Source organism: Phocoena phocoena, chromosome 11, assembly GCF_963924675.1.
Source record: "Phocoena phocoena chromosome 11, mPhoPho1.1, whole genome shotgun sequence".
Lineage (NCBI taxonomy): Eukaryota > Metazoa > Chordata > Mammalia > Artiodactyla > Phocoenidae > Phocoena > Phocoena phocoena.
The window spans coordinates 28,577,293-28,589,185 of NC_089229.1; the positions used below are offsets into that span (position 1 = coordinate 28,577,293).

An 11,893-nucleotide genomic window follows, 5' to 3' on the forward strand; every position below is an offset into this window, starting at 1 on the left:
AATAAATAAAATATGAATATTGGGAATAAACCAGGTCAGTCATTTCCCATTATTATTTAGTCTGAATGTTTCATAGTGAGAGAGTATAACATACATGCGTATACATGTACTGCTACCAACAGCCGTGTGCTTTATTATAATGGGTGAAAATTATATGCCGAGAAGAGAGGTTCAAAAGATGAGGAAAGTAGTTTTATGGGTATGGCTATGGAGATGCTAGAGAGGATAACTGAGGGAGAGAGGTTTTTATGATACAACAGAGCACAGACAGAGGGTATGTATGTGGTAGGGGAGGGTGGGGATAGGGCCAGGGTGGGTGGGGATGGGTAAGCAGTTACAGAATGCTCTCAGGACATTTATGCTGGGCTCTGTAGACTCTTAATACTCTTTCATGTAAAAGTACGTGTTCCAGCGATAGTGCAGAGGTAAGTTCTCACATTATGCATACAGCACTCATATTTAGTCTAAACAATTCATCTTAATGTTTTTTTAAAAAAAGCACTATACATTTTGTACAATTATGAATTAATGCACAGTTTAATTGTACAATTGAAAATGACTAAAATAAACTTCGTTAAATTTTGTAAGTCCTTGCCACTATAAATAATTTTGAAAATTTATAATAGCAGTAAGAAATGACCTATCATAGATAACCACTCTGAATAATTTAATTTTTAATTATTTTATTCATTTTTTTCTAAATTTTATGATATAATTGTTCTAAATCCTGTTTTGTTGTTGTTTTTGTTTATTTTTCCCTTATGTCTATTGATTTTCACATCCAATTATGAGACTGGGTCTCCAGATAGCTCACAGAAGATGCCATATCTTTTTCTAAATCATATAAAAATATTCCAGAAAATGCCTCTCATTATGCAGAGCCAAACATGTAGATATAACCACTGGAAAGCATTAAAGAGACAGTTCCAAAGATGGAAGGTTTCTACTGACTCTCGAGTACATGCTCTGCTTTGTTCTTTACTAAATGATCAGTATTGTTTCATAATTCAGTGTAACAACTCCTGCTGCCAAATGTAATCTCTCTTCTCATCTATGTCATTTTCACTTATAGCTATAGCGTTTCTTTTTTCACAATATCTATATCCATATTTCTTAGAAATCATCAACGTTTAGTCTATAGGTGCAATACCTAGCACCACAATCCGTCAAAATATTTAGTGACCGAATAAAAAAGTTTATCTATGAGGAGGGTGTATTAGAGTTCTACAGAGAAACAGAACCAATAGGAGATAGATAGACAGATAGAAAAAGACTTAATATGAGGGGTAGGCTCACTCAGGGAGGCTAAAAAGTCCCATGATCTGCATCTGCAAGCTGGAGGCCCAAGATAAACAGAGGTATGGTTCTAGTCCAAGGCCAGAGGGTTGAGAACCAGGGATCCAATGGGCTAAGTCCTAGTCTGAATCTGAAGACTCAAGAACCAGGAGAGCCAATGTCTGAGGACAGGAGAAGATGGATATCCCAAATTTGATAGAGACCAAATTTGCCCTTCCTCCACTTTTTTGTTCTATCCAGGCCCTCAATCTACCAATCCAAATGCTAATCTTTTCTGGAAACCCCCTTGCAGTCATACCCAGAAACAACGTCTCACCAGCTATCTGGGTATCTCTTAGCCTGGTCAAGGTGACACATAAAATTAACCATCACAGAGGTTCAGTATCAAACACTGTCCAGAGAAACTGAAGCACTGTGACAGACTGTTCAAAGATGCCAGAGTGGGGACTTCCCTGGTGGCGCAGTGGTTGAGAGTCTGCCTGCCGATGCAGGGGACACGGGTTCGTGCCCCGGTCCGGGAAGATCCCACATGCCGCGGAGCGGCTGGGCCCGTGAGCCATGGCTGCTGAGCCTGTGCATCCGGAGCCTGTGCTCCGCAACAGGAGAGGCCATAAGAGTGAGAGGCCTGCGTACCGCAAAAAAAAAAAAAAAAAAAAAAAGATGCCAGAGTTATAAAATTATTCCAAGAACAAAGACTGTTCAGGACATTAGTTATAGTCTCACTCCAGAGCAGTGCCATTAAAACATTTAAGAAACATCAGTTATCTAGTTATGCTTCTTGCTGGCTATGTCTTCAGAGTCAAAACCTACTTTCCCTGGATATTAGAGCCAGAGTAAGAATCAGGAACCAGCCTCATGCTTGGAAGCATTCCATTGGACATCTCAGTAGTTTGAGGGCAGCTATAGTGCATAAACATGTCCATATAAATTTATCTAAATGTAAATGTGAAATAAATGTTATGTGGCATTTGTTTTTTTAGGGAGAAATGAGCATATTATGAAATCACACCAAGTAGAGCAAGGTGTTGCAATTCCCAAAGTCTAGAAACCTCTGGCTTTAGCTGGTAAACTATACTGTGACCTCAAGATAGGCACAGATATAAAATAAAAGAAAATAAAAGTAAATGAAAGTAAATAAAATAAAAGAAAATAAAAGTAAATAAAAAAGTAAAAATAAAACAAAAATTAAAAATAAAGTAAAATTCAAAAAAAATGAAGCAATTTATATAGCCTAATGTAATTCTCTCAGGTCAAAAGCACAATAACTTACTGAGAATCTGTGGGTATCTTAGTCTAAAAGCCTCAAGAACATTTCTCTAAACCAGTGGTTTAAGATATTCATTTCACTTTAATAAGTATCTATTTAGTATTTAAGATGTGCCAATAACCATACAAGATGCTGAAGCTAAAATATTGAATAAGACAACAGAGCGTGCAGGCCTGTGGAGCTTATCATCCAACAGGGAAGCAAGATCATTAAAAATACAATTATAACTAAAGGTGTTTGTAGCTATGAAGAAGTACTGGATTAGGTGGAGAAACAGCACGGTGTCTGTAATTGGGGTGTTAGGAAAAACTTCCCAGGCAAAATGACTGCTAAGCCATGACCTAGACTACAGGTAACTTTTAGCTCATTAAAGCTGGAACAGCAATAATGAGAAGGGGGAACAAAAAAAAATTAAAGAAAATTAAAAAAGAAATAAGGTAAAAAGAACAGCATGTGTAAAAACTGTGGAGATTGAGAGATGTGAGTCTGTGACCCATATTTTAAGGTGTAGAATGGCAACAGATGAGACTGGGGAGCTAATCAGGCCTTGTTTTCCATGTATTCTGTGGGAAGTTAATAGGAGGTATAAAAAATAGTTGAATACATTTAGAAAATGTGGGTCATTCCCACAGGACTTCTCAGAGCCTTTACTATGTTAATATCCACCACAAATCTCCAATATTTAGAGCTTTTGACTTAAATTATTGTCTTGCTATTATTGTGCTTTTTTAGCTGTCTGTAGGAAGTTGAAGCTGTGACCACCTCCCTATTTCACTTTAACCTGGAGGGAAAAAATGGTATAAGAAAATGAGATCAAATGGGATTTAGGTAGCAGTGTATATTTCTTGGTATATTTCCACTGCCCTGTACCTACAAAGTGTCTCATCTACTGTGTAATCCTAATTCCAAAAATTTAATTTTTTCAGTGAGTTATAGATATGCATATTCACCTCCATGCAAAGTTCATAGTAGATAGGAATCATCTACCCCCCATAATGATTTTTTCCTTACTCCTAAAGGAGTGTTTTCCTATATTAGGTGCACATTTTAAAGGCATTAATATATTCTACTACTCCAGAAGCTTATTTTATTTGGCAGCCATAGCTACCCCACTGCAAAATGAATGAATGAGTAAACAAATATATAAATAAATAAGAATACAGGCAACATGTTCCAAGAGCTGTACATCTTCTTGACAGGAAATCAATATATAGTGGGTCTGGAAATTGAGACTGTTGAGCTAAATTTTTGTTTACTTTCCAGATAATTCCAGTTTCTGCTGTCGTCAGGATGGTAAAAAGAGAGCTTTCCTGCATTCCCATTTCATAAAACCCTTGATGTATCATGACAAGCTATTTGCAATTACGTTCATTCAAATTCTAAATTCTGCCCAAATGCAGTTAACAGAATGCAGACAGATAAGGGATGGGAATGGTACATATAAATTCTGTATATGATAATTATTTATTGATCTGCAAAGTGCATTTGATTTGGATCAGTACTAGAACAAAGGCACGGATGTGTTGAAAGCTCATATAATCATACTGAGAATATAGACAAGAACATCTTCCTAGCATGGACAGAGCAGAAATGTTCCTGCTAGAAGAGTAAGACTTCCTTCTATTTCAATTTCTTTTAACCAATGAGTGTTTAAAAATTAGTTGTTTCCCGGGACTTCCCTGGTGGCACAGTGGTTAAGCATCCACCTGACAATGCAGGGGACACGGGTTCGAGCCCTGGTCCGGGAGGATCCCACATGCTGTGGAGCAACTAAGCCCGTGCGCCACAACTACTGAGCTTGTGCTCTAGAGCCTGTGACCCACAACTACTGAAGCCCGCGGGCCTAGGGCCCATGCTCTGCAACAAGAGAAGCCACTGCGATGAGAAGCCCGCGCACCACAACGAAGTGTAGCCCCCGCTCGCCCTAACTAGAGAAAGCCCGCGTGCAGCAACGAAGACCCAACCCAGCCAAAAATAAATAAATAAAAAATTAGTGGTTTCTGTTTCTATACCCAAATCCTGAGTTATGAAGCTCCTTTAAAAATATTTATTACCATCCCAGCCACTGCATCACAGCCCTATTATTGGTGTTTAAAATGTATACACTTATAAATTAAGAATGTAAATTCATAGTCACTTAAAAATCAGTGGTTTTTCTTTTCTTTTTTTTTTTTTAAGTTTAAATTAGCAAAAGTTCCATGACAGTAAAAATCTCTTCAATTCTTCCATTCATTTTGGAAATGGAGATCTGACTTTTGTTTCAAGCAAATTTGTCTTTGTATAGTCATTGAAATAGTCCTGCCCAAAACACACGGCTGAGTGGTGCCATTATGGTCCAGTCTGCTAAGCAGAACTCCACTGGGGGTCTCATAGTTCTCACAAGTCACGTACAATAGCCTACTTTTATATCTACAGGAATAAATCAAAATAACCTGTGTGTCCTTATCTACCATTAGATCAGTCCCAAACATAAAGGTGTGCAAGACTTATTTGACTAGCTTGTTCTAGGTCCTCATGCCTAGACATTCTCTTCCAATAAGTCTGAATTCAGTTCTAAGAATTTTTTATTTTTAGCAGCACTCCAGGTGGTTCTAATGCAAGTGCTCCTTCAGTTTAGAGAGTTTTCATCTTTCTACTTCTGGTACCCAAACCAGTGCCTGGTACATATCAGACTCTTAAAAATTAATCTTTTAAACAAAACTAAATTAAAAGAAACTGAAATTTCATTGGACATAAGTATGGCTGTGTTTGTCAAAACAGGTTGGATTATGCAGCAGGAAGAAATACCGTTAAGCCTCGGTTGTTAACGTAACATAGGCCTGTTGCTCATGTCATGGTCCTGGCCACTCTCAAAGGGCAGCTAGTGTCCATGAAGCCACTCAGGGATCCAGGCTGACAAAGATGTTACCATGATGCAGCTTCACCTTGCAGCTGCATACTCCAGCTGTGGTGGCTTTTGAAATCACCATGGAAGGGAAAAGGTATGTTGGAAGGGTTTTCTCTATCAATTAAGCATGTTAGCTTTGGATTAATGTACATTAGTTTATTCCCAGTCCTTTGGCCAGAACTACTGTGTGGCCCCACCAAACTGCAAGGTGGCTGGAATGTGTAACACTCCTGTGTCCTCAGGAGGAGAGAACTGATTGTGATGAACATTAGGGCTCTTTATCTCTGAGGTTAACATATGAGTCATTTTTTCATATGCTTCTTTACGATGCTTTAGGTAGTGCTCAAATACCACTTATGGACTCCTCTACACCAGCTGGACTCCTGTCATGGTCCTCCAGTGCAGCTCAACCAATACATATGTACTCTTTTCATGGAAGAATTGATGAATGACAAGATCAGTCATTGTACAGTCATTGAAATAGGCACAATATCTTTTGTAGACGTTCCCACAAAGACTTGGTAAAACATGGTATAAATCATACTCAAATACTGAGCCCTGAGTTTTAGAGACTTAAAAAATGTACTTGGAGAATCAAACACATAGCCGAAAAGATCTCCAAGCGCATGTCGTTGGTGGTTAGATACTGAACAAAACACTTTTGAATTTAACCCAAATAACTGTTAATTCTTCCAGGGTTGGTGTCAGTATTTTGTATGCCAAATAACACTGTGGATTGGGAAACTATTTGATATGTCTGCAATAGATCCAAAGAAAAGGAATAAGAAGAGGGTTTCACATGTAATCACTATTACACGGGAGTAGAATAGAGACCCAGTGGACAGTTTAAAAAATTGTCTTAAATACAAAAAGATTGTCAAACTGGCTGTTAGTATCAAACATTTTTTTTAAAAAATTAAGCCTACAAATTTTTTTGTTACTATGAAGACTATGGTAACCAGTTATACACTCAGCTTAAAAATGAAGATTTCCCCCAGAGTTTTAAGTAAATGGTTAAAAATATTTAAGTGTTACCAAAGTAATAGACACTTTAAAATAAATTCAAACAAAACAAAAGAAAAATTGAACGTCTCTTCCTCCTTTTCAAATCCCTGGTGTTAAAATCTTGTTTCTTGATTTATATTGTTCCAAACTTTTGATATGTATATGAAAATACACATATGCAAGCAAACACTAGCACTTATATCTTTATCCACATATCATAAATACATATTGATCTCATCTAGACCTTAAGTAAAATGAAACTAGAGAAGGGTCAGTATTTCCTAATTTTTATCCCTGGTACCAAAGTGTCTAGCACATCATGGATGCTTAATTGATCATCTGATGAACAGAAGACTCTTAAGTTAATAAGACATCTGAGACAGCTTTCAATATAAGCCTTATTATTTTTAATGGCAGTATAGTATTCCATAATATACATGTGCTATAATATTTTAAACTATTTTCTATTGATGGCTATGTAAGGTTTTTTCTATTTGACTATTACAAACAATTCAGAAATTGTTCATTAGGATGATTATTCATGTCAGATAGATTCCTGAAGATGGAATGTTTAGCTCAAAGTCACAAACGTTTTAAATTTTGAGAGACACAAGTGATATGGTTCTTCACCTTTCTGGGAGAGTCACAGAATCATTTGACAATCTGATGAAAACTAATATACCCTCTCCCAGTAAACTGTACAAGTGCTCTATGTAATCACTGAAGCTTCTGGGTACAACACCTAGTTAAGAACCCCTGCTTTAGAGTGTTACATTAACTACTGAAGTTGATTTTGTCACAAATGATCTCGACTTTTACCTGCAGCATGGTCTGCCAGCTTTCCTTTAGAAAGCAGATGTTCTCTGAAAGGAGAATTATGAGATCTTGAGACACCACATGCTAATTTGCCCCCATGCAAATTTTAAGCTCAGTTTACCCAATTTCAAAGGCAGATACTTCCGTGTCAGTGCACTCGTATGACTGTAAGAACTCCCACACTTTGTCACATTAAAATCCCCAGTTAAGCCATGATTTTCTTATTTTCTTCTCAAAGTTTCCCTAACTGTTCCAGCCACAGTGATATTACCAATTTTTTTCTTAAGAAAAAGGGGAGCACAGTCTGTTTCCACTCAGATTGCATCAGGTTGGATTAAGTAAGAACTTGAAGGTTGCCCAGCCCAAACATAAGAGTTGCACTGAGTCATAAAAGAGAATTCCAAGTGAAGACAGTTACTAATAGCTAGGAGAATGCTTGGTGAGCAGACATGCAGAACCTGATCTCCCAGTGACCAGTGCGGGGACTCGGACCAGCCCCAACCGGGGCAATTGGGTCAAAGAAATTGTTGTTTTATAATTCTGAGTCAAAAGGAGAAACTTGAGGTACTTGGGACACTAGCATTGAGTGTCTCTCTTCCACACGCATACCCCAATTCTTCTGTTCTCTAAGCTAGCTCATTTTTCTTAAAAGAATAAAGACAAAATTTCAATAGTCCTCCTCTCCAATTTCAGAGAAAACAAAGCCTGAACTAGAATAAGAGATGTATGTTTCAGCTGTCTTCAGGAGGAAGGATGCTTTTCTTTAAGGAACTGTGACTGATTTACATAAGAAAAAGTGCTCTTGGTTTACTCAGCTACAGATGATTGAGGCCTTTCCTCCACTTCTGAAGGAGGAATATTTGGACATCGCAGAGAACTGATTCTGACATCTTTAGAGAGTGGAATCACTTGGCTGGGTTCATTTCCTGGCTCCTGTGTTTTCATAGCACAGAGTTTCAAAGACATGTAAAGCCAGCACGCACTTAAAATTCTCAGTCTCTATCAAAACAAATCTGCCATTTAGCTTCACTTTTTCAGGGAGGCTCATTACAGTCCTAAATTTGAACCTCATTAGAGAATAAAATCTACACCTGTCTTTAGATCGTTCCTAAAAACTAACTCTCTTATTTCTTTGTAAATGCTATTGTACACAAACTTGAAATTCACAATATTATTGAGTAAAAATGTTACCAGATGATTTTAAACTATGAAAGAAAAAGTGTGTAAGTTTTCTCCTCATTGCCCTTTAAGAAATCAAATTGAAGTTTAATTCAGGTAGGAAACAGGTTAATGACAATAAAAAAGTTTAATCTAGACCCTTGTTATGCAAAGGGTGCTTATTGCATCAACAGTGTCAATATCACCTGGGTGTTGATTAGAAATGCAGAATCTAGAGCCCTACTGGAGATCTACCTACTCTTGATATGCATTTTTTTAAGATTCCCAGGTAATTTGCATATACAATAAAGTTTTATTTTTATTTTTTTGGATTTCAATGTATCAAGGTCCTTATTTACAACTTTATTGGCAAAAAAGAAAAGGAATAGTTTAAAACAGTTTAACACAGGGCATTGCAGCTGATCCTGGCAGACTAATGAAGTTTCATTTTAAATGTCCATCTAATTGTCCAAAGATATACAATACTGAATCTGCATAAACAGTTTCCTTTATGAAGTACAGGCTCATATCTTAGGCAGCCTTTTGTACATATAAATACAAAGGAAAGAAAATCACTCATTAAAAACTGCATTAAATAAAGGGTAATTTAAATTTATGTTGTCCTTCTAATAACACATACCCAATGAAAACCAAAAGCTGGAAAAGCAGTTACACTTCCTACTTGAGTGGACAGTTAAAACAATCAATCATTTTCTGCAATGACCATTATATTTTTAATTTATCATGAACTACTCTGAACTTACTATGAGATGTAGCCAAAGTCAGAAGACAAGATGTAGGGAGAATATTCCTTTTTTGGAGGAGAGTAAGCCCTCCAGAATCAGCATGGGAAACAAACATCCTGTTGAATTCTAGGTGGAAAAAAATTAATGTAGTCAATTTCAACTCATGCTGAGCTGGCTTAATTTTTTCATTGACTTGTTTGGTGTCATTCTTCTAAATCAAGTGTGTTTAATTCTTCTTCTAGTTCATCCAAATCTTCCCCAGTAAGAAGACTTCCGTCAACAGGAACAGAATCAATGGCTCCATTTTCCTGTCCCTCCCTTTCATTGTTCTCTTCCAAATCACTTCTTTCACCATTTTCAGCCCTACCTCCGGAAGCTTCACTTAATTTGTTTTCATCCTTTTCTGAAGTATATGTGCTGAATCTTTCAAGACTGGCTACAGTAATACCTGTCTCATCTACATCTCTTGGGATGTACAGGCTTAAATCTATGTCATTTATGTTCACTGAATCATCAACCTCATCACCACCTGTTCCCTGGGTATAAAAGGTATCATCAGCTTCCTCCTCCTCATCGTCAACCAGTTCAGGACGAAATTCAAACACCTCACAACCACTAATCACTAATCTTTCCCTGCTTTGAAGTCTGCTTTCCTTGTTTCTATATCTTGCTCAAGTTTATCAATCTTTTCGTGTCTTTTTCTCTTCTTCCATGCAAGAAAAGATTCTAACGTAACTTTGGTAACATTTGGACCTACGGCAGAATGCTCTCTTTCAATTAGATCTTCTAATGAAATTTCATCTTCTTTTTCTTCTTTCTTTTTATCTTTTTTAAAGACAAACTCAGGAGAAAGTGCATGATGATACATGCAAATATTACCCCCTCTAGGGCATACCCCAAACCAGCCATATTTGTTGTTTTCAATAGCTTCAAGGAAATGCTTGCACACTATTTGAGTTTTTGGGTTTTTCTTTTCCACCTCACCATGCTGCTTGTTTACTACTTCTTCCAGTTTTTTCTCATCCCAATTATCCATAGTATCTTTATCAAGCTCTTCATCTCTTGCATCAATGTAAACACTTCGCCTTTCACATTTTGTCTCCAGAGTCAAGTCATGAGAGAACTTACACTTATCTCCTTTAGTACACTGTCCTTGCTTGAAGAATGCACATACCATGGATTTGGGATCTGCACCTTTACTTATTTTTTGAGTGGCAACTACAGGTTTGAACAACTCATTTAGCTCTTGCAATTCCTTCTTCTTGTCGTCTTTCTTCAACTTCTTTTCAGCTTCACTTTATGCTACCTAAAGTGGATTTTGTTGACCAAATTTAACTTGATGAGTGACAGCCTTGATAAACTTCTGTTGCTTTGCTCCTTTCTTATTCTTTAGATCAGAAGTTTTGTCTTCGATAATCTTCTCCTTTTTCTGCTCCGCCTTTTTGCTGCCCCCAGCCTGAGCCTGTTTCTTGGGGGGCATGGCAGAGACAGTTGGCACCCGCCAGACTTAAACACAGCTGGACTCCCTCAGGGACTCTGGCCCTGCAGTAGGAGAAGGAGGAAGACGCCTACAATAAAGTTTAAGGAACACTGATCTAAGCCACCTTTGTGAAGCTATCTAGAGACACAAAATGTTTCATCCCTTAAAATGCACCATCCTGTGACTAACGCCAGCTACCACGGGTATTTACTGTCCTCAAGATTACAGCACTCCATGTAAATTCTCTGAGCTGGACAGGTTTGGAAGAACATGTCCTTGAAGAAATCTAATCAAAAACAGAAAGTCAAAAAGATACTCAAGTTCTTCATGGCTCTGTTAAGATCCTTGTGCAAAAAACATTACTGCAGAATGACCAAATAAAGACAAGAGTATGATTCAACTAAAACTACCAGTTTTAGTTGCAAAAAAGAAAATTAAGGGCTCAAAATAATGAATAAAAACAGGCTCACTTTGTTTTACCTTATATATTTATATTGCTAATTTAATTTATTATTAAAATTAGTATGTAATAATAACTTCAGTCCCCAAATAGTAATGCTAAATATTTTGTTGTTCTTTTTTTTTTCATTATAAATAGAGGGTCTGAGAAGCAATACTAAAATTTTGCTCATATAGTCAAAAATACCATTCAATGATGCCAGGTACTGCTTTAGGTATTTAAGATACAATCAGTAAAGAAAAAAAAAATTGTCCACTTTGGTGATGCTTACATTCTTGTGTGGAAACATCAGCAATAAACCTCAACAAGAAGTAAATTGTATAGTAGGTTGGAAGTGATAAATGCCATAAAGAGCAGTGTTGGGAGTGGGGAGAAAGTTGCCATTTTAAACAGGACTATAAGTTGTGGAGGTACCATTTGGGCAAAACTTGAAGGAAGTGAGAAAGGCAGGAGAAAGTAGAGGAAAGCTTAATTGTTTTGGTCAGTGAATGGTGCATGTAAATCTCTTCCATGTATTTACTATTTTTCTTTTTTCTTCCAGTTTCATTGAGATATAATTGACATAGAGCACTGTATAAGTTTATAGTGTAGAGCATAATGATTTGATTTACATGCATCATGAAATGATTACCACAATAAGACTGGTGAACCTCCATCACCTCACAGAGGTACAAAATAGAAATTAAAAAATGTTTTTTTCCTTATGATGAGAACTCTTAGGATTTACTCTCTTAATAACTTTCATAAATAACATACAGCAGTATTAATTATATTAATC

General features: G+C 36.9%; 1 pseudogene; it reads right to left on the bottom strand.

Annotated features, from left to right (window-relative positions):
* Positions 1-9,378: 9,378 nt before the first annotated feature.
* On the bottom strand, positions 9,379-10,655 carry LOC136131227 (zinc finger CCCH domain-containing protein 15 pseudogene; annotated as a pseudogene).
* Between the last annotated feature and the right edge of the window lie 1,238 nt (positions 10,656-11,893).